The 27,022-nt window shown below is 44.9% G+C and overlaps 1 pseudogene; it reads right to left on the bottom strand.

Moving 5' to 3' along the window:
- LOC137368859 (zinc finger protein 721-like) overlaps positions 1-26,333 on the bottom strand; it is a 79,254-nt pseudogene extending 52,921 nt beyond the window's left edge.
- Between the last annotated feature and the right edge of the window lie 689 nt (positions 26,334-27,022).

Genomic DNA, 27,022 nt, shown 5'->3' with positions numbered 1-27,022 from the left:
TTTTATTTTCTGCAATAACCTTTGATGTGGCATCTTATCAAATGCCTTCTGGAAATCTAAGTACAATACATCCACCGGGTTCCCCTTTATCCACAGCATATGTAACTCCCTCAAATAACTCCAAAAAACTGGTTAAACATGATTTCCTTTTCACAAAACCATGTTGACTCTACTTGATTACCTTGAATTTATCTATGTGCCCTGCTATAACGTCTTTAATAATAGCTTCTAACATTTTCCCTACACAGATGTTAAGCTAACTGGCCTGTAGTTTCCTGCTTTCTGTCTCCCTCCCTTTTGAATAAAAGAGTTACATTCGCTATTTTCCAATCGAACAGAAACTTCTCCAAATCTAGGGAATTTTGGAAAATTAAAACTAACGCATCAACTATCTCACTAGCCACTTCTTTTAACACCCTAGGATGAAGTCCATCAGGACCCAGGGATTTGTCAGCCCACAGCTCCAACAATTTGTTCAGTACCACTTCCCTGGTGATTGTAATTTTCTTGAGTTCCTCCCTCCCTTCCATTTCCTGATTTACGGCTAATACTGTGATGTTACTTGTATCCTCAATAGTGAAGAACGATGCAAAGTCTCTGTTCATCTGCCATCTCCTTATTATCCATTATTAATCCCCCAGACTCACTTTCTATAGGACCAATGCTAACTTTGTTGACTTTTCTTTTTTAAATATCTATAGAAACTCTTACTATCTGTCTTTATATTTCCAGCTAGCTTTCTCTCATACTCTGATTTTATCTTCCTTATCAATCTTTAAGTCATTTTTTGCTTTTTTAAATATTTTGTCAATCTTCTGACTTGCCTCCCATCTTTGCGCAATTATAGGCTTTTTCTTTAAGTTTGATACTATCTTTAACTGTTTTAGTTAACCACAGAAGGCGGGTCCCACCCTTGGAATTTTTCTTTCTCGTTGAAATGTATCTATTCTGTGTATTCTGAAATATCCTCTTAAATGTCTGCCACTGCATCTCTATGGACCTAACCCTTCACCTGATTTGCTAGTTCATTTTAGCTAGCTCTGCTTTCATGCCCTCATAATTGCCCTTATTTAAGTTTAAAATGCTAGTCTTGGACCCACTCTTCTCTCCCCCAAACTGAATGTAAAATTCAATCATATTATGTTCGTTGCTACCTAGGGGCGCCTTAACTATGAGTTCATTTATTAATCATATCTCATTGCACAATACCAAGTCTAGTATACCCTGCTCTCTGATTGGCTCCGGAATGTATTGTTCCAGAAATTATCCTGAAAACATTCTATGTAATCTTCATCTAGGCTATCTCTGCCCATCTGATTTTTCCAGTCTATATGTAGGTTAAAATCTCCCATAATTATCACTGTACCTTTCTGAGTCGAAGAGACTTAGTAGTTGGCAGGAAAAAAGACAGAGGCGCAAGGGGAGAGCCAACTGTGCAACAGCCCCGACAAACAAATTTCTCTGCAGCACCTGTGGAAGAGCCTGTCACTCCAGAATTGGCCTTTATAGCCACTCCAGGCGCTGCTTCACAAACCACTGACCACCTCCAGGCGCGTATCCATTGTCTCTCGAGATAAGGAGGCCCAAAGACCTTTCTGACAAGCTGCCATTTCTTCCTTTATACCCTGTCCTACAGTGTGTTGTTAGGTGGCTTGTACATCACTCCCACAAGTGACTTCTTGTCTTTATGATTTTCCATCTCTACCCAAACTGCTTCTACATCCTGTTCTCCTGAACTTAGATCATCCCTCTCTATTGCACTAATACCATCATTAATTAACCCTCCACCTTTTCCTAGCTTCCTTCCCTTCCGAAATGCGATATATCCTTCAATATTCAGGTCCCAATCTATGCCATCCTGCAGCCATGTCTCTGTAATGGCTATCAGATCGTACTTATTTATTTCTATTTGCGCTCTCAATTCATCTGTTTTATTTTGAATGCTAGGTGCATTCAGATACAGAGCTTTCAATTTTGTCCTATTATTTTTGTAACCTCGAGCCTTATCTGTTGATTTACTCCTCGACTTGTATGCTCTGTCTCTTCCTGTCACACAGTCTGTTTATCATTTCCCATATTAATACCTTTCTCTCTTGCCTTGTCTCTACTCCTTGATTTACCATATCTTCCCAAATTTGATCCCTTGCCCCCACTATACAGTTTAAAACTCTCTCTACATCCCTAGTTATGCGGCTTGCTAGAACACCGGCCCCAGCATGGTTCAGGTGTAGACCGTCTCAACGGTACAGCCACCACTTTCCCCAGTACTGGTGCCAGTGCCCCACTGGAACCTACTTCTACCACACCAGTCTTTGAGCCACACATTAACTTCTCTAATCTTATATGCCCTATGCCAATTTGCATGTGGCTCAGGTAATAAATCCAGAGGTTATAACCTTTGAGGTTCTGCTTCTTAATTTGGCACCTCTTTCCTTGGCTTGCCGATATTGTTGGTACCTACATGGACCGTGATGACTGGATCCTCCCCCTCCCACGTCAAGTTCCTCTCCAGCCCTGAGCAGATGTCCCGAACCCTGGAAACACAGCCATCTGGACTCTCGCTCTTTGCTCAGAGAACAGTGTCTATCCCCCTAACTATACTGTCCCCTACAACCAATACATTCCTTTTTTCTCGCTTCACTTGAATGGCTTCCTGTACCATGGTCAGCTGCTCATCCACCCTGCAGCCCCCACTCTCATCCAAACAAGCTGAAAGAACCTCAACCCTGTTGGACAATCGCAAAGGCTGAGACTCCTGCACTCTGGGTCCCCTTACCTACCTCAGCTGCAGCCACACTCACCTGGCCCTGAGCACTGTCCAAATCAGAAGACCCTATCCCAAGGGGTGTGACCACCTCCTGGTAACTTTTCCCCTCCCTGATGTGTCACTCTGTCTGCAGCTCGGACTGCAGTTCAATGACTCCGAGCCGAAGCTCTTCGAGCCGCAAACACTTACTGCAGATCACACTGGCATCCAGGAGCTCCCACATGCTGCAGCCGTGACACATCACCTGTCCTGCCATCCTTAATGTGTTTTAATTAACTACTTAATTATTTTATTCAATTATTTATTTTATTTTCCATTGTTAACATGTATTTTATTAAGCTGACCACTAGTTCCTTTACTAATTTAAATGTTAGGTTTATAATGGACCTTAATCACTTACCAGATACTCACCAAAGAGGTAGCTTCTTCCCAAACCAATCACCTACCTGTTTGCCTGTGATGTTTGATGCTATGTTTGACTTAAATTAAATTAAAAGCTTATCTGTATACTCACCCCGGTGGCTCTCTGTTTCCCTGCTCTCACTGTTGATTGTGATGCCACTCTGATGTCACTTTTCAATATTTCCCTGCTCTGCTCCCCCCGTGCTCCCCCCTCTCTCTCTGTCTGTCTCCTGTCTCCATGCTTTTTAAACCTCAGCTCCCGCCGTGCTCCTCCCTCTCTCTCGGTCTCCGGTCTCCATGCTTTTTAAACCTCAGCTCCCGCCGTGCTCCTCTCTCTCTTTCTGTCTCCAGTCTCTGGCTTCTTCATATTCCCCCTGCATCTTTTTCCCCAAACTTTCAACCAGTGTCCCCTAGTCCTTGTATCATTAGTTAATGGGAATGGTTTTTCTTTGTCTAACTTATCTAAGCCTGTCATTATCTTGTACGCTTCAATGAAATCTCCCCTCAATCTCCTTGTTCTGAGAATAAACCCAGCTCTTCCAACCTAACCTTGTAACTAACATTCTCCATCCCTAGAACCATTCTGGCAAATCTCCTCTGCACCCTCACATCTTCTGACCCTGCCTGATTGTATTATGATTTTCTCGATGTCCTGCTACTACTACTTTCATAATTTCTTGCAATTTCCCAACAGACATTAAACTATCTGGTCTATAGTATCCAGCTTTCTGTCTCCCTCCTTTCTTGAACAGAGTTACATATGCAGTCTTCCAATCCACTGGACCTTTCCATAATCGAGGGACTTTTGGAAGATTACAATCAATGGATCAACTATCGCTGCAGCCACTTCCTTTAAGACCTTTGGATACAGGCCATTAGTTTTCCTTGTACTTGTTCTCTAGTGATAGTTTAACGTTTCTCCCTCCGTTTTTCCTCTTAATTTTCTACTATTCTTTGGATGCTAGGTGTTTTATTTATTTCAATTTTATTTAGAGATACAGCACTGAAACAGGCCCTTCGGCCTACAGAGTCTGTGCTGACCATCAACCACCCATTTATACTAATCCTATACTAATTCCATATTCCTACCACATCCCCATCTGTCCCTATATTTCCCTGCCACCTACCTATACTAGGGGCAATTTATAATGGCCAATTTACCTATCAACCTGCAAGTCTTTGGCATGTGGGAGGAAACCGGAGCACCCGGAGGAAACCCACGCAGACACAGGGAGAACTTGCCAACTCCACACAGGCAGTACCCGGAATTGAACCCGGGTCCCTGGAGCTGTGAGGCTGCGGTGCGGTTTTCTACAATGAAGACAGATATTTTACAAATGTAAATCAGTGACTCTGATAAATGGTCTGTTACATCCCATAACACCCCTATTGTTGTAAAACAGCAGATCCTCTGGCTCAGTATGATCTGTGCCTTGGTAGATCTACTTGGAATATATGTGGGAAATGTCTGTGTATTTCATATTTGTTACATCACACACATTTATTTGAGTGAAATGTCTCACAGCTGATTGTTGCAATAAATCTACCCGGGAGACAATCTTAATAACTAGTGTTCCCATCTCCCAGTTTTTTTTCTACTGCTCCTGCATTCCGTTGAATCCATTGTTATTTCCTTGTAGACTTCCTGCTTGTACTTAACCTTAATATTTTCTTCTCTATCTTTTTCCCATCTGCTTTACTTCTCTCCATTCCAAGTATTCAGACTTTGTTCCCAAAGTTGGTAAGGAGGTAAGATGTGCCATGCAGCACGATATATAACACTATTTCAGATGGTGAGGGGGGAATTGCTGAGTATAATGCAATATTTCCAACTTTATCAGAAATGAAACTGTGATCTCCTACATTACAGGAGTCCCAACTGAAATATTAACCATTAATCTATTTTTTGCAAATGATGATTGATCTGCTGTGTATTTCCCCATTTTTGAGTTCCTTTCAGTTTTCCAGTATTCGTATTTTTTCTGTTATCTCTGCTAAAACATATTTTACTTCTAACACTGAAATCCAGAGGCTTTTAAATCAGAAGAAGTCAATACCCATCAAGTACACAGAAAGTTTCAACTTGTCCTAACTTTTTATTATACCAATAAACAAAGGTCTCACAAGAGGTTTTACAGGGAAATATTTTTCCTCCAAGATCAGGTACAGCCAAACTATGCCTCAAAGTTCTAATCTGGCCCATGAGCATCGGCTATCAGGCCCACCTCCAGGAAGCACCATTATCAGCCTCTGAACACAGCTCCTTGCCTCTCCCTGCTCTTCAGTACCTACCATGCCCCCACGCCATAGCTGTTTCCTGCTTCTTGTTGCGGTCTTTAAGTACAGCTCCAAACTCTGTGCAGAACTTCCTTCCCACAGTTTGCAGTGACTTATCGCTTAAAGCACATCAGCAAGGAGGTAAAAAAAAAAATGGTGCAGGCATTGAATGGGTACGAGATGGGATCCATGGTGAGAGCAGGAAAAGTGCCAGAATGATATTGGAGGCAGGGAGAAAGGAGTGTCAGTATGAAACTGGAGGGGAAGGGATGGAGCTACCTTGAACTGAGGACAGAGGGTGTAGGAAATGCAACATTGGTCACAAGACTGCTGTGGCCACTGTACTTGTGACTTGGAACCATGATCAGAACAGATGTCTCCTGAAGTTGACTCGGATTAATATTTCTTTCTTCTGAAAATCTCAGGGTATATCAATTTTCCACTGCTTTACAGACACTTCATTAACTCCAGGTCACAGCTGAGAGTTAAATTATCTGAGGACTGAAAGGACTCTCGAAACACTCTCTCTGTGTATTGTTGTAAAATAATGATATCAGACCTATCCTAAACCATCTTTTCTTCAATTCTTTCTTGTATATATATTTCACATTTCCTGTTCAATGTGTATCAATAGATGCATTTATCCATCTGGTTAAGTCAATTTGATCCCCCCTTTATGCTGGTCCCCTAAGCACAGTTTGATCCAATTAGTAAATTTCAGATAACTAGAATCCCCCTGATCTGTATTTCTCTTTTTAAAATGAACTGTACAAACACTAGGTTCCCAACTGCGACCCCTGCAGAATTCTTCTCTTTTCTATTAACAAGCCACTTCTAACCTCCAGTTGGTCACTTTGACATTAAAGGAACAACAGTTTGATTTGATATTTGACTGTAACCAATTCACCACTCCAATAATCAGCAAAAAAAAATCTTACATTAAAAACATTTGCTTTCAGTTCAGTGGGTTCTGATTTCAAATTGCAAGCTAGAAGTGGCATCAGTGATGAAGTTATAAAATTACCCAGCCTATTTCCAGAGTGCAGTCTGAGACCGAAGTCTGGAGTTTCCTCTATAATAAAAACAAGAAATGCTGGAAATACTCAGCAGTCTGGCAACACCTGTGGAGAGAGAAGCAGAGTTAACATTTCAGGTCGAGTGGCCCTTCTTCAGAACTAGTAGATATTAGAAATCTGAAAGGTTTTAAACAAGTAAAGCAAGGGTGGGGCAAGAGATAACAAAGGAGAAGATGTAGATAGGACAAGGTCACACAGAATAACCGACCAGAAGATCATGGAGCAAAGGCAAACAATATGTTAATGGTGTGTTGAAAGACAAAGCATTAGTACAGATAGGGAGTTAACGGACTGAAAACTGAACAGCCACAAGTACAAACATGAAAAAAATGGGTAGGCAAACTGAACAATCTCGAGCTCAAGGAACAGCATCTCATTTACCGATTAGGTACACGACAGGCAGCCAGACTGAACATTGAGTTCAATAATTTCAGAGCATGACGGGCCCCCCATTTCACTTTACTTTTAGTTATTTTTTCTTGTTTATATTTTTTGGGGGTTTATTTTATTTTATCGTAGATTGTTCAGTTTGCCTACCCCCAGTTTTTTTCATGTTTGTACTTGTGGCTGTTCAGTTTTCAGTCCATTAACACCCTATCTGTACTAATACTTTGTCATTCAACACACCATTAACATATTGTTTGCCTTTGCTCCATGACATTCTGGTCGGTTATTCTGTGTAACCTTGTCCGATCTACACCTTCTCCTTTGTTATCTCTTGCCCCACCCCTGCTTTACTTGCTTAAAACCTTTCACATTTCTAATACCCGCTAGTTCTGAAGAAGGGTCACTCGACCTGAAACGTTAACTCTGCTTCTCTCTCCACAGATGCTGCCAGACTGCTGAGCATTTCCAGCATTTCTTGTTTTTATTTCAGATTTCCAGCATCTGCAGAATTTTGCCTTTATATACTGGAGTTTCCTCTCATCAGCACATTCCCATTTCCACCCACCTTTTAATCTTTGTAAATTGTTTGCGCCCAGACTATACGTCTCTCTCTGTGAATATGCCGAGGAAACTCTGGGCCTGGATGTGGTATACAGGGCAGTTCAACTACTGCTGGATACAACTGCAACATTATTGACTTTATAGCAACCACATTCTGTGCAACTGCAGTCATTGATCTATGTCCAATTATTTCTGTCAAGTTCCATTTACTGGCCTCCACTGCTCATGGAAGGTCACACTGTTATACACCTAATTATATCCAGAATGCTGAAACCTACTTTCAGAAAAAAAAAGGTAAAATGACTGCAGGCTCAGTTCAGTCTCAGTCTTAAATTTTGATGATTTTCACTCTGTTTTGGCCATTTTGAGGTTTATTCAAATATATCAGGTTTTTTTTTAAAACACAGGAAAATTGGTGAAAAGCAGAAAACCCAAGTATCACTTTGACCTGGTCATCTCTCAACCACAGGCAAGGCCATCTCTGTTCAATTTCTTATATCCCTCACCACTCACATTCCCCTTCCTTCTGTGTCCACCCTGGAAAATACTCTCCCCAAGTCACTTACTCTTGAAAGAGGGCTCTTTCAACCTCTCAACTGTCTCATCATTGGCCGTCCATTTTTCACAATACTCCTGCAACTGGTGATCTGCTAAATCATTCCCTCAACCTCTGATGCCTATGCAATCACTAAAACCATGACTCTTCCCAACCTTGTCCCTCCCGCATCTTCACTTCAAGTCCAGGGAACTCAGATTTGAACATAGCTGGCATACAATTGTTTTGCCATTCATTGCCACAGCCAATTGCACCACACATCAAGCTCTTTCAGTCCCTGCTCTCCTCTGACAAAACTGCTCACTATTTCAGGATCATTCCTGCAAGCAAAGATAACCCAGTTTCTTTTCTCTACTACTGTCTCCTTAAACCTCTTCAAAGGTTATAGGAGATATGAGCAGAAACAAACACAAACTGTTAGAAGGAACACGGTTCAGTCCTGCATGTGATTAACAGTAGCAATAACAGCAGAATCCAACCCTGCAGTCATTTGTGAACTCGCTGGTGTGTCAGAAGGTTGGATGATCGGTTAAATCTCTTCCCGCACACAGAGTGGGTGAAAGGCCTCTCCCCAGCGTGAATTCGCTGGTGCCTCAAAAGATGGGATGAATGAATGAATCCCTTCCTACACACAGAACAGGTGAATGGCCACTTGCTCGTGTGAACTTGCTGATGTGTCAGAAGGTTGGATGATCGATTAAATCTCTTCCTGCACACAGAGCAGGTAAACGGCCTCTCCCCAGTGTGAATTCGCTGGTGTCTCAAAAGGTGAGATGATCGATTAAATCTCTTCCTGCACACAGAGCAGGTAAACGGCCTCTCCCCAGTGTGAATTCCCTGGTGTCTCAAAAGATGGGATGAATGAATGAATCCCTTCCCACACACACAGCAGATGAATGGCCTCTTCCTGGTGTGAACTTGCTGATGTGTCAGCAGGTTGGATGATCGATTAAATCTCTTTCCACACACAGAGCAGGTAAACGGCCTCTCCCCAGTGTGAATGCGCTGGTGTCTCAAAAGGTGGGATGAATGAATGAATCCCTTCCCACACACACAGCAGGTGAATGGCCTCTTCCTGGTGTGAACTTGCTGATGTGTCAGCAGGTTGGATGATCGATTAAATCTCTTTCCACACACAGAGCAGGTAAACGGCCTCTCCCCAGTGTGAACTCGCTGGTGTCTCAAAAGGTGGGATGAATGAATGAATCCCTTCCCACACACAGAGCAGGTGAACGGCCTCTTCCTGGTGTGTACTTGCTGATGTGTCAGCAGGTTGGATGATCGATTAAATCTCTTTCCACACACAGAGCAGGTAAACGGCCTCTCCCCAGTGTGAATTCGCTGGTGTCTCAACAGGTTGGATGATCGATTAAATCTCTTCCCACACACAGAGCAGGTGAACGGCCTCTCACCAGTGTGAATACGCTGGTGTATCAGCAGGTTGGATGATCGATTAAATCTCTTCCCACACACAGAGCAGGTAAACGGCCTCTCCCCAGTGTGAATTCGCTGGTGTCTCAAAAGGTGGGATGAATGAACAAATCCCTTCCCACACACAGAGCAGGTAAATGGCCTCTCCCCAGTGTGAATTCGCTGGTGTCTCAACAGGTGGGATGAATGAACGAATCCCTTCCCACACACAGAGCAGGTGAACGGCCTCTCACCAGTGTGAATGCGCTGGTGTATCAGCAGGTTGGATGATCGATTAAATCTCTTCCCACACACAGAGCAGGTAAACGGCCTCTCGCCAGTGTGAATGCGCTGGTGTATCAGCAGGTTGGATGAACGATTAAATCCCTTCTCACACACAGAGCAGGTGAATGGCCTCTCGCCAGTGTGAATGCGCTGGTGTATCAGCAGGTTGGATGATCGATTAAATCCCTTTCCACAAATGGAGCTGGTGGACAGCTTTTTCCCAGTGTGAATGTGCTGGTGTCTCAACAAGTGGGATGAACAACTGAATCCCTTCGCACACACAGAGCAGGTGAACGGCCTCTCCCCAGTGTGACTGCGTCGATGAGTTTCCAGCAAGGACGGGTATTTGAATCCTTTCCCACAGTCCCCACATTTCCACGGTTTCTCCATGGTGCGGCTAATCTTGTGTCTGGACAGGTTGGATGATCAGTTAAAGCCTTGTCCACACCCAGAACACCTGTATGTTTTCTTCCCGCTGTTAGTGGTGCAATGTTTTTTCAGGCTTTCCACAGTCAGTGCACTGGAACACTCTCACTTGTGTGTATGTTTCGGTGCTTTTCCAGTTACACTGACGTTTGAAATCTTTTCCCACCGGCAAAACAAACGAACATTTCTCCTTCCACATTCAAGACTGGCGATATGTGGGTCCTGATGAATCGAGTGACTGTCAGATCTTGACGTGATGTTTGGTCTGAGTTTGTCATCTGCAAAACCTCATCTTCTAATATCTGTAAAAGGAGTTTACAAAAGCCATCACTGTCAGTACAGGGTAGAAATTCAGAACAGACAATTCTAGTTTCTATGGACCATTCATTCCTCTTGTTCCCCAAAGCTGTAAATTCCCATCCCACACACTCCCCCTCCTCCCCGTGCTGAGCACTTACCTTCCAGGAGAGCAGCGGAGAGGAGTCCAGGCACACTGGAGTTTGAAAACAGTGAGCAGTGATGTCACAGGAAAGCTGCAACGTGATTGGCTGGTGAGTAACTGAAGTTAGGGAATAACTCTAAATAGCTGGGTCAGTACATTACTGTTAGGGTGTGTGTGTAAATACTTAATAATAAGGAAGGGAGTATCTGTTTTTTTTTGAATAAGGTTTATTTTAATTGGTGAACTGTATTGATTTTTAGTCTGATTTATCAGTACTAGTAAGGTTTTATTCATAATTCAAAGCTGTTGTAGTATTGGTAAGGTTTTTTTTTTAGCAGTAGCAAAGGGTCAATTAATAAATAAAGGAATGGCAGGGTTGCTTCAACCTTGACAGTGCACATCTCTGCTATGTGGGAGATCCAGGATGCTTCCAGTATTCTGGAGAACCATTTGTGCAGGAAGTGTCGTCAATTGAAGCAGCTTTAGCTCCGGGTTTTGGAACTTGAGCAGCAGCTAGTGACGTTGCAATGCATTCATGAGGATGACAGCTATGTAGATCATACATTTATAGATGTGGTCACCCCACAGCTTAAGGAGAGAGGGAATGGGTGGCCACCAGTCAAAAAGAATCCGGCAGGTAATGCAGGAGACCCCTGAGTGCATCTCACTCTCCAACAGCTATTCAGTTCTGACTTACTGAGGAAAGTGATGCTTCACCTGGGGGTTGCAGCCAGAGGGAAGTCCATGGTACCACAGGTAGTTCAGATGCACAGGGAAGACTGGAAGAGCCATAGTTTAGTTTAGTTTAGTTTAGAGATACAGCACTGAAACAGGCCCTTTGGCCCACCGCGTCTGTGCCGACCATCAACCACCCACTTATACTAATCCTACACTAATCCCATATTCCTACCACATCCCCACCTATCCCTATATTTCCCTACCACCTACCTATACTAGGGGCAATTTATAATGGCCAATTTACCTATCAACCTGCAAGTCTTTTTGGCTGTGGGAGGAAACCGGAGCACCCGGAGGAAACCCACGCGCTCACAGGGAGAACTTGCAAACTCCACACAGGCAGCACCCAGAATTGAACCTGGGTCGCTGGAGCTGTGAGGCTGCGGTGCTAACCACTGCGCCGCCTAAGTGATAGGTGATTCAATAGTCAGGGGAACAGACAGGCATTTCTGGGGCCACAGATGTGAATCCAGGAAGGTGTGTTGCCTCCCTGGTGCCAGGGTCAAGGATATCACTGAACAGCTGCAGAGCATCCTGAGTGGGGAGGGCGAGCAGCCAGCAGTTGTGGTCCACATCTGAACCAACGATGTTGGTAGAAACAGGAATGTGGTCTTGCAGTCAGAATTTAGGGAGCTAGGTAAGAAATTAGCAAGCAGGACCTCAAAATTAGTAATCTCCAGATTACTCCCAGTGCCACGCGCAAGTGAGTACAGAAATCGAAGGATAAGACAGATGAATGCATGGCTGGAAATATGGCGCAGGAGGGAGGGCTTCAGATTCCTGGGACGTAGGGACCGGCTCTGGGGGAGATGGGACCTGTACAGGCCGGACAGTTGCACCTGAACAGAGCCGGGACTGAGTTCCCTGCGGGATGTTTTGCTAGTGCTGTTGGGGAGCGTTTAAACTAGTTTGGAAGGGGGAATGGGGACCTGAGGGTAGAGTCAGTTGGGACATCAGAAATGAAAATGGAAGACTCCCAGTTTTCTCCCTCCCTCTACTCTGGCTGCGTTCAGTTCCCCAGCCCTGTGTACAGAATGAGATTCAAATCAATGCTCTTCTCTCCTTTTTTTTTTAACAGATACTACACTTGATCTTCGCCTGGTTACTAGGACTCTGAAGCTCACAACTTCCCTGTGCCACCACCAAGATGTCTGTACACGTGCTCGTCACCCCGCTCAACCAAGATGCTGGCCGTTAACGTGGACCTGTTCCCGGAGGAAAAGCGCCAGAGTTACAAACGCCGTACCTGTAGGTTCTTATTCAGGGCTTGCGGTCTAAACCAAGTATTTCTGAAACCTTCTGGCCGGCTCCACTGCTCCTTGCGCCTCGCTGAATCTCACCCTCTCCGGTCCTTCCGAAGCTCCCATCAAAGTAAGACTGCGCATGCTCCAGATACAGTCGCGAAATGCACCAGAGTCCAATGCTCCTGTAGTGTCAATAGGGCGCCTTCACTACCGCGGGGTATGCTGGGTAGCAGACCTGCCATTGGTAAACTCAGTAACGGAAGGGATTCTCAGCTTTTGCGAAAAGATTGAGATAACTGTATCCATGCGTTTCCACCTTAGACGGGCAACTGAACCTGTTCCCTCAATCCCTCACTTGCATAGTTCATTCAGTTAATTCAAAAATAAATGACTCTATGATAAAAGCAAAATGCTGCGGATGCTGGAAATCTGAAATAAAAACAAGAAATGCTGGAACCACTCAGCAGGTCTGGCAGCATCTGTGGAAAGAGAAGCAGAGTTAACGTTTCGGGTCAGTGACCCTTCTTCGGAACCTATGACTCTATGAGATAGACGCAGGAATCCCACAGGCGAGATGATTGGCTGAAGCTCCGCAATTTCATTTCATCCTTGGTCTCATCCTACGCATTAACAAAAAAACTTTTTTTCTTCCTTTCAGGTGTTAAGGAACACAAGCTCCAGCAGCTGATGGGACCAATGCCCCTCCAGCTCCTTCTTCCCCTTCACTTCCCTCTGACCCTATCCATTCTGGTCTGACCCCTCCCCGTGTATTCACTATACCATCTGACCTTCCCCTCTCTGACGCTGAACGTTCTGTACTCAGCAAAGGACTCAGTTTTATCCCCTTACGCCCCCACCTCAATGAATTTTGTGCTCGACATGGCATTGAGCTCTTCTTCCGTCGCCTTCGCCTCCGGGCTCACTTCTTTGATCAGGAGTCCTCCACCCGACCAGCAGACCCATTCACCCGCCTCCAGATTCTCCCTCTACCTGGACCCCTCCCTCTGGCCTCTTACCCGCTCTTGATCTTTTCATTGAAAACTGTCGGCGAGACATCGGATGTCTCAATTTCTCTGCCCCCCTCATTCACTCTAACCTGCCCCCCTCTGAACTTGCCGCACTCCGTTCTCTCAGGTCTAAATCCAACATTGTCATCAAACCTGCAGAGAAGGGTGGTACTGTTGCTGTCTGGCGTACCGACCTCTACCTTGTAGAGGCTCAATGCCAACTCTCAGACACTTCTTCCTACTTCCCCCTGGACCATGACCCCACCACCAAACATCAAGCTACTGTCCACCTGACCTCAACTCCTCTGGAGATCTTCCCTCTACAGCTTCCCACCTCATAGTTCCACAACCCTGGACAGCCTGCTTCTACCTCCTTCCCAAAATCCACAAACAGGATTGTCCCGGTAGACCCATTGTTTCAGCCTGTTCCTGCCCCACTGAACTTATTCTTCCTATCTTGACTCTATCTTTTCTCCCCGGTCCAGTCTCTTCTTACTAACATCTGTGACTCTTCTGACACCCTACGTCATTTTGACAATTTCCAGTTTCCTGGCCCTAACCTCCTCCTCTTCACTATGGATTCCAATCACTCTGCACCTCCATCCCCCACCAGGACGGTTTGAGGGCTCTCCGCTTCTTCCTTGAACAGAGGCCCAACCAGTCTCCATCCACCACCACCCTCCTCCGCCTGGCTGAACTTGTTCTCACATTGAACAACTTCCCCTTCAACTCCACTCACTTCTTTCAAATAAAAGGTGTTGCTATGGGTACCCACCTGGGTCCTAGTTATGCCTGTCTTTTTGTTGGATATGTCGAACATTCCTTGTTCCAGTCCTACTCAGGCCCCCTTTGCCAACTCTTTTTCCGGTACATTGATGACTGTATCGGTGCCGTTTCCTGCTCCTGCCCGGAACTAGAAAACGTTATCAACTTTGCTTCTAATTTCCACCCTTCTCTCACCTTTACATGGTCCATCTCTGACACGTCCCTACCCTTCCTCGACTTCTCTGTCTCCACCTCTGGAGACAGGCTGTCTACTAATATTTATTATAAGCCCACCGACTCCCACAGCTACCTCGACTGCACATCCTCACACCCTGCCTCCTGTAAGGACTCCATTCCATTCTCCCAGTTTCTCCATCTCCGACGCATCTGTTCTGATGATACTACCTTCCACAACAGTGCTTCTGATATGTCTTCCTTTTTCCTCAACTGAGAATTCCCCCCCACTGTGGTTGACAGGGCCCTCAACCGTGTCCAGCCCATTTCCTGCACCTCTACCCCCACCCCTTCCCCTCCCTCCCAGAACAGTGTTCCCCTTGTTCTCACTTTCCACCCCACCAGCCTCCACATCCAAAGGATCATCCTCCGCCATTTCCGCCACATCCAGCGTGATGCCACTACCAAATGCATCTTCCCCTCCCTTCCCCTGTCAGCATTCCGAAGGGATCATTCCCTCCACGACACCCTCGCCACCCCTCCATTACCCTCATCACCTCATTCCCTTCCCACGGCACCCTCCCCTGCAATCACAGGAGGTGTAATACCTGCCCATTTACCTCCTCTCTCCTCACTATCCAAGGCCCCAAACACTCCTTTCAGGTGAAGTAGCGATTTACTTGTACTTCTTTCAATGTAGTATACTGTATTCTCTTCTCACAGTGTGGTCTCCTCTACATTGGGGAGACCAAGCGCAGATTGGGGGACCGCTTTGCGGAACACCTTCGCTCAGTCCGTAAGCATGATCCCGAGCTTCTGGTTGCTGGCCATTTCAACACCCACCCCCTGCTCACATGCTCACATCTCTGTTCTGGGATTGCTGCAGTGTTCCAGTGAACATTAACACAAGCTCGAAGAACAGCATCTCATTTACCGATTAGGCACACTACAGCCTGCCGGACTGAACATTGAGTTCAATAATTTTAGAGCATGACGGGCCCCCCTTTTTATTTTTAATTATTTTTTCTTTTTTGTTTGTGTATTTTATTTTAGTTTGTTTCTACTGTGCCTACCCACTGTTTTTTTTTAATGCTATTGCTTGGAGCCAGGGCTGTTCATTTTACAGTCAATTAACACCCTTTCTGTACTAATGCTTTGTCGTTCACCACACCATTAACATACCATTTGCCTTTGCTCCATGACCTTCTGGTCAGTTATTCTTTGTGACCTTGTCCTATCAACACCTTCCCTTTTGTTATCTCTTGCCCCACCCCCGCTTTACTTGCTTAAAATGTTTTACATTTCTAACATTTTTCAGTTCTGTTGAAGGGTCACTGACCTGAAATGTTAACTCTGCTTCTCTCTCCACAGATGCTGCCAAACCTGCTGAGTATTTCCAGCATTTCTTGTTTTTATTACAGATTTCCAGCATCTACAGTATTTTGCTTTTATTATATGATTGGTTGAAGGTGCGTCCACAGAGAACGCGTGCATTGATTCTCACCGCTGTGATTGGTGCGTTTTCCTTCTGTATCCAAAGGGCGAATTTTTTCAGGTCCTGATGAATCCAGTCATTCTGTCAGATGTTGACACAATGTTTGGTGTGAGCTTACCATCTGTGAATCCTCTCCTTCTAATACCCATAAAAGCGTATTCACAACACAGGAGAAAACCACTCAGCCCATTGAGTTCATGCCGGATCTCCACGGAGCTATGCAGTCAGTCCCACTCCCTGGCTAGCTCTCCATAGCCCTACAAGTCTATTTCTCTCAGGTGGCCTTCCAACTTCCTTTTGAAATTATTGATCATCTACGCTTCCATCACCCTTGTGGCCAGCAAGTTCCAGGTTATTACCACCCGCTGTGTATAAAGTGCTTCCTCATATTCTCCCTTCAACTTTTGCTGAAAACTTTCAATCTGTGTGTCCTAGTCCTTGTACCACTTGTTAATGGGAACAGTTTTTCCTTGTCTAACTTACCTAAGCCTGTAATAATCTTGTCCACCTCTATTAAATCTCCCCTCAGTCTCCTTTGTTTCTCGGAGAACAAACCCAGCTTTTCCAACCTAACCTTGTAACTAAGATCCTCCATTCTCGGAATCATTCTGGTAAATGTCCTCTGCACCCTCTCAAGGGCCCTCGCATCCTTCCTAAAATGTGGTGACAAGAACTGGATGCAGTACTCTAGTTGGGACCTAACCAGAGCTTTATAACATTTCAGCATAACTTCCCTGCTTTTGTACTCAGTGACTGTATTATTGAATCCCAACATCTCATGTGCTTTACTAACCACTCTCTCAATATGGCCTGCCACCTTCGAAGACCTATGCACATGCACCCCAGGTCTCTCTGTTCCTGCACACTCTTTAGAACTATACTATTAAGTATATATTGCCTCTCCCTATTCCTTCTGCCAAAATGCATCAACACACACACTTGTCAGTATTAAATTCTATCTGCCACCTCTCTGCCCATTCTGCGAGCTTTTCTATGTCCTGTTGCAGGTGGTTCATACCATCCTCACTGTTTGACTGACCTCCAAGTTTGGGGTCATCAGCAAATTTTAAAATTCTACTCTGTATTTCAAGATCCAAACAATTTATATATAGAAAAAAAAGCAGTGGTCTCAGCACTGATCCTTGGGGAGCACGACTGCCATCCTCCAGTCTGAAAAACAACCGGTAACTATGAATCACTGTTTCCTGTCCTTATGCCAATTTTTAAAAATCTAATTGAACACTGATCCTCCTATTCCATGAGCCTATTCATAAAAACAACATCCACTGCATTCCCCTCAATCACCTTCTCTGTCACTTCATCAAAGAATTCAATTAGATTAGTCAAGCATGATCTGCCTTTTACAAATTAATACAGGCTATCCTTAATTATCTCAAATTTCTCTAAGTGTCCATTGATATTTTCCCTGATTATAGTTTCTAAAATCTTACCCACCACTGATGTTAAACAAATTAGCTTGCAGTTGCTAGGACTGTCCTTACACACTTTCTTGAATAAGGGTGTCACATTTGCCACTCTCCAATCCTCTGGCACCTCCCCCATAGCCAGGGAAAATTGAAAGATGATGACAAGATCTTCCACTATCTTCATCCCCACTTCTTTTAGCAACCTGGGGTGCAAGCCATCTGGACCAGGGGACTTATCAATCCAAAGCATAGCCAATTCTTTTAGTACCTCCCCACTTTCAATTTTTATCCTATTCATTGCCTGTACTCTCTGGTAATGATATTTTGTCAGCCTCCATTTCCTAAATGAACACTGATACAAAGTCTTCATTAAGTATATTAGCCTTGCCCTATGCCTCTAAGTACATATCACCAAAAGGTACAGAGAGAGAGCTCTGTGATCAGCAACCTGAAGGAAGAGGATGGCTCGGTAACATCTTCGCAATCCGACACAATCAGGATCAGCAAATCCCTTTATGCTGGTCTGTACGACGTGAAGCCCGCCGACAGCACGGCTTCCCAGTCCTTCCTGTCATCTATCATGAAGTTCTTAGATGATAGCATGAGGGAGAGACTGGACAAACCGCTGACTCTGGTTGAGCTGACAAAGGCCGTCAGGTCCTTCGAGACAAGTAAAACTTCCGGAAGCGACGGCTTACCAGTTGAGTTGTGGCTCTGTGGGACTGGGTCAGCCCAGACCTGCTGGAAGTATACGAGAGTATGCTTCTGGCTGGCAGCATGTCAGAATCCATGAGGAAAGGCATCATCACCCTCACCTACAAGCAGAAGGGAAAGAGGGTGGAAATCAGAAATTGGCGACCCATCTCACTGCTTAATGTTGATTACAAGATTCTGTCCAAAGTCATCACCAGTCGGATCAAGTCTGCTCTGGAGTTAGTGATTCTCCCTGATCAGACCTATACTGTACCTGGCAGGAAGATCTCTGATAGTCTCACGTTGCTCAGGGATACGATCGCCTATGTACGGGACAGGGGGGTGGACACCTGCCTCATCAGCCTGAACCAGGAGAAGGCTTTTGACAGGATACCGCACATCTACATGATGGACATACTCTCCAAAATGGGGTTTGGGGAGGGAATCCGCAATTGGATCAAATTGCTCTACACAAACATCAGTAGCGCAGTCTCAATCATTGGATGTGAATCAGAAAGTTTCCCGATCCAATCTGGAGTCAGGCAGAGCTGTCCTCTCTCCCTTGTCTTGTTTGTGTGCTGTATTGTACCCTTTGCTGAGTCCATTAGGAAGGATGCGGGCAGAAAAGGGGTGACAATCCCAGGCAGCGGAGGCACTCAGGTCAAAGCCTCCCTGTACATGGATGACGTCGTCGTCTTCTGCTCGGATCCGCTGTCTGTTTGCAGACTGATGAGCATCTGCGACCAGTTCGAACTGGCCTCGGGAGCCAAAATTAAGCATGGCAAGAGTGTTCTTTGGGAACTTGGCCAACTGATTCTTTGTCCCCTTCACTGTCAGGTCAGACTACCTGAAGGTGCTGGGGATATGGTTCGGAAGGGCTTGGGCATACGCCAAAACCTGGAAGGAGCGAGTAGCCAGGGTACACCATAAACTGAGCATGTGCGAGCAGCGATCTCTCTACATTGTAAGAACCTGGACATCAGGTGCGAGGCACTCACATTGTTGCTGTATGTGGTGCAGGTCTGGCCCATACCCCACTCCTGCACCGTGGCGGTCACCCGAGCCAATTTCCATTTTATCTGGAGAGACACTATGTTCAAACCTCTGGATAAGGATGGGGAAAATGGACCCAACGTCGCCCTCATTCTGATGACCATCATCGTGCGCGGCTGCATCAAGCTGTGCATAGAGCCCCAGTACTCAAACACCAAGTGTCACTACGTGCTGAGGTTCTATCAGTCCCTGGTGTTGCAAAGTATGGGTCTGGTCACATTGCCGCGGAATGCTTCATCCAGTTGGACCATGCCATACTACCTATCCTTCATGGGAAAGTTTCTGCGGGAAAACACCTTTGACCACCATCAGGCAGTGGTCTGCATGGAATGTCCTCAACGCCCTGCGGGAAAAGGAGATGGTGGATGCTATTAGATGGTTCCCTGAGCAGACTGCCAAAGTCATTTGGCAGAATGCCTCATCACCAGAACTTTCAAACAAGCACCAAGACGTAGCTTGGTTGGTGGTGAGTAGGGCCATCCCCGTCAGATCCTTCCTGCATGCCCGGAGTCTCGCCCCCTTCACACGCTGCCTTCGAGGTGGCTGTGGTGGGGAAGAGACAGTTGCCCACCTCCTTCTGGAATGTATCTTTGCAAAGAATGTGTGGATAGAGATGCAATGGTTTTTGTCAAGGTTCATCCCAAGCAGCTCTGTAACACAGGAGTCTGTGCTCCAAGGGCTGTTCCCAGGGATGCACACCGAGATGAACATTAACTGCTGCTAGAGGAACCATCAATTCGGTGAAAGACGCTCTTTGGTCTGCCCGGAGCTTGCTGGTCTTCCAGAGCAAAGAGTTGTCCATGACCGAGTGTTGCAGACTGGCACATTCCAAGGTCCAGGACTACATGCTGACGGACGCACTAAAGCTTGGGGCAGCCACTGCAAAGGCTCAATGGGGAAAAACCACTGTGTAAGGTCCCCCCGCCAAGGTGAACTGAGGGCTGGAACCTTTGGAAAAAAAAGCTCAGCAGTATCGGCAGCGCCACCGGGATTGATGCCCACTGCCTGATTGGAAGATTACAATCAATGGATCAACTATCGCTGCAGCCACTTCCTTTAAGACCTTTGGATACAGGCCATTAGTTTTCCTTGTACTTGTTCTCTAGTGATAGTTTAACGTTTCTCCCTCCGTTTTTCCTCTTAATTTTCTACTATTCTTTGGATGCTAGGTGTTTTATTTATTTTAATTTTATTTAGAGATACAGCACTGAAACAGGCCCTTCGGCCTACAGAGTCTGTGCCGACCATCAACCACCCATTTATACTAATCCTATACTAATTCCATATTCCTACCACATCCCCATCTGTCCCTATATTTCCCTGCCACCTACCTATACTAGGGGCAATTTATAATGGCCAATTTACCTATCAACCTGCAAGTCTTTGGCATGTGGGAGGAAACCGGAGCACCCAGAGGAAACCCACGCAGACACAGGGAGAACTTGCCAACTCCACACAGGCAGTACCCAGAATCGAACCCGGGTCCCTGGAGCTGTGAGGCTGCGGTGCGGTTTTCTACAATGAAGACAGATATTTTACAAATGTAAATCAGTGACTCTGATAAATGGTCTGTTACATCCCATAACACCCCTATTGTTGTAAAACAGCAGATCCTCTGGCTCAGTATGATCTGTGCCTTGGTAGATCTACTTGGAATATATGTGGGAAATGTCTGTGTATTTCATATTTGTTACATCACACACATTTATTTGAGTGAAATGTCTCAAAGCTGATTGTTGCAATAAATCTACCCGGGAGACAATCTTAATAACTAGTGTTCCCATCTCCCAGTTTTTTTTCTACTGCTCCTGCATTCCGTTGAATCCATTGTTATTTCCTTGTAGACTTCCTGCTTGTACTTAACCTTAATATTTTCTTCTCTATCTTTTTCTCATCTGCTTTACCTCTCTCCATTCCAAGTATTCAGACTTTGTTCCCAAAGTTGGTAAGGAGGTAAGATGTGCCATGCAGCACGATATATAACACTATTTCAGATGGTGAGGGGGGAATTGCTGAGTATAATGCAATATTTCCAACTTTATCAGAAATGAAACTGTGATCTCCTACATTACAGGAGTCCCAACTGAAATATTAACCATTAATCTATTTTTTGCAAATGATGATTGATCTGCTGTGTATTTCCCCATTTTTGAGTTCCTTTCAGTTTTCCAGTATTCGTATTTTTTCTGTTATCTCTGCTAAAACATATTTTACTTCTAACACTGAAATCCAGAGGCTTTTAAATCAGAAGAAGTCAATACCCATCAAGTACACAGAAAGTTTCAACTTGTCCTAACTTTTTATTATACCAATAAACAAAGGTCTCACAAGAGGTTTTACAGGGAAATATTTTTCCTCCAAGATCAGGTACAGCCAAACTATGCCTCAAAGTTCTGATCTGGCCCATGAGCATTGGCTATCAGGCCCACCTCCAGGAAGCACCATTATCAGCCTCTGAACACAGCTCCTTGCCTCTCCCTGCTCTTCAGTACCTACCATGCCCCCACGCCATAGCTGTTTCCTGCTTCTTGTTGCGGTCTTTAAGTACAGCTCCAAACTCTGTGCAGAACTTCCTTCCCACAGTTTGCAGTGACTTATCGCTTAAAGCACATCAGCAAGGAGGTAAAAAAAAAAAATGGTGCAGGCATTGAATGGGTACGAGATGGGATCCATGGTGAGAGCAGGAAAAGTGCCAGAATGATATTGGAGGCAGGGAGAAAGGAGTGTCAGTATGAAACTGGAGGGGAAGGGATGGAGCTACCTTGAACTGAGGACAGAGGGTGTAGGAAATGCAACATTGGTCACAAGACTGCTGTGGCCACTGTACTTGTGACTTGGAGCCATGATCAGAACAGATGTCTCCTGAAGTTGACTCGGATTAATATTTCTTTCTTCTGAAAATCTCAGGGTATATCAATTTTCCACTGCTTTACAGACACTTCATTAACTCCAGGTCACAGCTGAGAGTTAAATTATCTGAGGACTGAAAGGACTCTCGAAACACTCTCACTGTGTATTGTTGTAAAATAATGATATCAGACCTATCCTAAACCATCTTTTCTTCAATTCTTTCTTGTATATATATTTCACATTTCCTGTTCAATGTGTATCAATAGATGCATTTATCCATCTGGTTAAGTCAATTTGATCCCCCCTTTATGCTGGTCCCCTAAGCACAGTTTGATCCAATTAGTAAATTTCAGATAACTAGAATCCCCCTGATCTGTATTTCTCTTTTTAAAATGAACTGTACAAACACTAGGTTCCCAACTGCGACCCCTGCAGAATTCTTCTCTTTTCTATTAACAAGCCACTTCTAACCTCCAGTTGGTCACTTTGACATTAAAGGAACAACAGTTTGATTTGATATTTGACTGTAACCAATTCACCACTCCAATAATCGGCAAAAAAAAATCTTACATTAAAAACATTTGCTTTCAGTTCAGTGGGTTCTGATTTCAAATTGCAAGCTAGAAGTGGCATCAGTGATGAAGTTACAAAATTACCCAGCCTATTTCCAGAGTGCAGTCTGAGACCCAAGTCTGGAGTTTCCTCTATAATAAAAACAAGAAATGCTGGAAATACTCAGCAGTCTGGCAACACCTGTGGAGAGAGAAGCAGAGTTAACGTTTCAGGTCGAGTGGCCCTTCTTCAGAACTAGTAGATATTAGAAATCTGAAAGGTTTTAAACAAGTAAAGCAAGGGTGGGGCAAGAGATAACAAAGGAGAAGATGTAGATAGGACAAGGTCACACAGAATAACCGACCAGAAGATCATGGAGCAAAGGCAAACAATATGTTAATGGTGTGTTGAAAGACAAAGCATTAGTACAGATAGGGAGTTAACGGACTGAAAACTGAACAGCCACAAGTACAAACATGAAAAAAATGGGTAGGCAAACTGAACAATCTCGAGCTCAAGGAACAGCATCTCATTTACCGATTAGGCACACGACAGGCAGCCAGACTGAACATTGAGTTCAATAATTTCAGAGCATGACGGGCCCCCCATTTCACTTTACTTTTAGTTATTTTTTCTTGTTTATATTTTTTGGGGGTTTATTTTATTTTATCGTAGATTGTTCAGTTTGCCTACCCCCAGTTTTTTTCATGTTTGTACTTGTGGCTGTTCAGTTTTCAGTCCATTAACACCCTATCTGTACTAATACTTTGTCATTCAACACACCATTAACATATTGTTTGCCTTTGCTCCATGACATTCTGGTCGGTTATTCTGTGTAACCTTGTCCGATCTACACCTTCTCCTTTGTTATCGCTTGCCCCACCCCTGCTCTACTTGCTTAAAACCTTTCACATTTCTAATACCCGCTAGTTCTGAAGAAGGGTCACTCGACCTGAAACGTTAACTCTGCTTCTCTCTCCACAGATGCTGCCAGACTGCTGAGCATTTCCAGCATTTCTTGTTTTTATTTCAGATTTCCAGCATCTGCAGAATTTTGCCTTTATATACTGGAGTTTCCTCTCATCAGCACATTCCCATTTCCACCCACCTTTTAATCTTTGTAAATTGTTTGCGCCCAGACTATACGTCTCTCTCTGTGAATATGCCGAGGAAACTCTGGGCCTGGATGTGGTATACAGGGCAGTTCAACTACTGCTGGATACAACTGCAACATTATTGACTTTATAGCAACCACATTCTGTGCAACTGCAGTCATTGATCTATGTCCAATTATTTCTGTCAAGTTCCATTTACTGGCCTCCACTGCTCATGGAAGGTCACACTGTTATACACCTAATTATATCCAGAATGCTGAAACCTACTTTCAGAAAAAACAAAGGTAAAATGACTGCAGGCTCAGTTCAGTCTCAGTCTTAAATTTTGATGATTTTCACTCTGTTTTGGCCATTTTGAGGTTTATTCAAATATATCAGGTTTTTTTTTAAAACACAGGAAAATTGGTGAAAAGCAGAAAACCCAAGTATCACTTTGACCTGGTCATCTCTCAACCACAGGCAAGGCCATCTCTGTTCAATTTCTTATATCCCTCACCACTCACATTCCCCTTCCTTCTGTGTCCACCCTGGAAAATACTCTCCCCAAGTCACTTACTCTTGAAAGAGGGCTCTTTCAACCTCTCAACTGTCTCATCATTGGCCGTCCATTTTTCACAATACTCCTGCAACTGGTGATCTGCTAAATCATTCCCTCAACCTCTGATGCCTATGCAATCACTAAAACCATGACTCTTCCCAACCTTGTCCCTCCCGCATCTTCACTTCAAGTCCAGGGAACTCAGATTTGAACATAGCTGGCATACAATTGTTTTGCCATTCATTGCCACAGCCAATTGCACCACACATCAAGCTCTTTCAGTCCCTGCTCTCCTCTGACAAAACTGCTCACTATTTCAGGATCATTCCTGCAAGCAAAGATAACCCAGTTTCTTTTCTCTACTACTGTCTCCTTAAACCTCTTCAAAGGTTATAGGAGATATGAGCAGAAACAAACACAAACTGTTAGAAGGAACACGGTTCAGTCCTGCATGTGATTAACAGTAGCAATAACAGCAGAATCCAACCCTGCAGTCATTTGTGAACTCGCTGGTGTGTCAGAAGGTTGGATGATCGGTTAAATCTCTTCCCGCACACAGAGTGGGTGAAAGGCCTCTCCCCAGCGTGAATTCGCTGGTGCCTCAAAAGATGGGATGAATGAATGAATCCCTTCCTACACACAGAACAGGTGAATGGCCACTTGCTCGTGTGAACTTGCTGATGTGTCAGAAGGTTGGATGATCGATTAAATCTCTTCCTGCACACAGAGCAGGTAAACGGCCTCTCCCCAGTGTGAATTCGCTGGTGTCTCAAAAGGTGAGATGATCGATTAAATCTCTTCCTGCACACAGAGCAGGTAAACGGCCTCTCCCCAGTGTGAATTCCCTGGTGTCTCAAAAGATGGGATGAATGAATGAATCCCTTCCCACACACACAGCAGATGAATGGCCTCTTCCTGGTGTGAACTTGCTGATGTGTCAGCAGGTTGGATGATCGATTAAATCTCTTTCCACACACAGAGCAGGTAAACGGCCTCTCCCCAGTGTGAATGCGCTGGTGTCTCAAAAGGTGGGATGAATGAATGAATCCCTTCCCACACACACAGCAGGTGAATGGCCTCTTCCTGGTGTGAACTTGCTGATGTGTCAGCAGGTTGGATGATCGATTAAATCTCTTTCCACACACAGAGCAGGTAAACGGCCTCTCCCCAGTGTGAACTCGCTGGTGTCTCAAAAGGTGGGATGAATGAATGAATCCCTTCCCACACACAGAGCAGGTGAACGGCCTCTTCCTGGTGTGTACTTGCTGATGTGTCAGCAGGTTGGATGATCGATTAAATCTCTTTCCACACACAGAGCAGGTAAACGGCCTCTCCCCAGTGTGAATTCGCTGGTGTCTCAACAGGTTGGATGATCGATTAAATCTCTTCCCACACACAGAGCAGGTGAACGGCCTCTCACCAGTGTGAATACGCTGGTGTATCAGCAGGTTGGATGATCGATTAAATCTCTTCCCACACACAGAGCAGGTAAACGGCCTCTCCCCAGTGTGAATTCGCTGGTGTCTCAAAAGGTGGGATGAATGAACAAATCCCTTCCCACACACAGAGCAGGTAAATGGCCTCTCCCCAGTGTGAATTCGCTGGTGTCTCAACAGGTGGGATGAATGAACGAATCCCTTCCCACACACAGAGCAGGTGAACGGCCTCTCACCAGTGTGAATGCGCTGGTGTATCAGCAGGTTGGATGATCGATTAAATCTCTTCCCACACACAGAGCAGGTAAACGGCCTCTCGCCAGTGTGAATGCGCTGGTGTATCAGCAGGTTGGATGAACGATTAAATCCCTTCTCACACACAGAGCAGGTGAATGGCCTCTCGCCAGTGTGAATGCGCTGGTGTATCAGCAGGTTGGATGATCGATTAAATCCCTTTCCACAAATGGAGCTGGTGGACAGCTTTTTCCCAGTGTGAATGTGCTGGTGTCTCAACAAGTGGGATGAACAACTGAATCCCTTCGCACACACAGAGCAGGTGAACGGCCTCTCCCCAGTGTGACTGCGTCGATGAGTTTCCAGCAAGGACGGGTATTTGAATCCTTTCCCACAGTCCCCACATTTCCACGGTTTCTCCATGGTGCGGCTAATCTTGTGTCTGGACAGGTTGGATGATCAGTTAAAGCCTTGTCCACACCCAGAACACCTGTATGTTTTCTTCCCGCTGTTAGTGGTGCAATGTTTTTTCAGGCTTTCCACAGTCAGTGCACTGGAACACTCTCACTTGTGTGTATGTTTCGGTGCTTTTCCAGTTACACTGACGTTTGAAATCTTTTCCCACCGGCAAAACAAACGAACATTTCTCCTTCCACATTCAAGACTGGCGATATGTGGGTCCTGATGAATCGAGTGACTGTCAGATCTTGACGTGATGTTTGGTCTGAGTTTGTCATCTGCAAAACCTCATCTTCTAATATCTGTAAAAGGAGTTTACAAAAGCCATCACTGTCAGTACAGGGTAGAAATTCAGAACAGACAATTCTAGTTTCTATGGACCATTCATTCCTCTTGTTCCCCAAAGCTGTAAATTCCCATCCCACACACTCCCCCTCCTCCCCGTGCTGAGCACTTACCTTCCAGGAGAGCAGCGGAGAGGAGTCCAGGCACACTGGAGTTTGAAAACAGTGAGCAGTGATGTCACAGGAAAGCTGCAACGTGATTGGCTGGTGAGTAACTGAAGTTAGGGAATAACTCTAAATAGCTGGGTCAGTACATTACTGTTAGGGTGTGTGTGTAAATACTTAATAATAAGGAAGGGAGTATCTGTT

Source organism: Heterodontus francisci, chromosome 4 (assembly GCF_036365525.1).
Source record: "Heterodontus francisci isolate sHetFra1 chromosome 4, sHetFra1.hap1, whole genome shotgun sequence".
NCBI classification, from domain to species: Eukaryota; Metazoa; Chordata; class Chondrichthyes; order Heterodontiformes; family Heterodontidae; genus Heterodontus; species Heterodontus francisci.
Note: the sequence above shows the minus strand (reverse complement) of the source record. Positions and strands in the feature narration are given on the sequence as shown.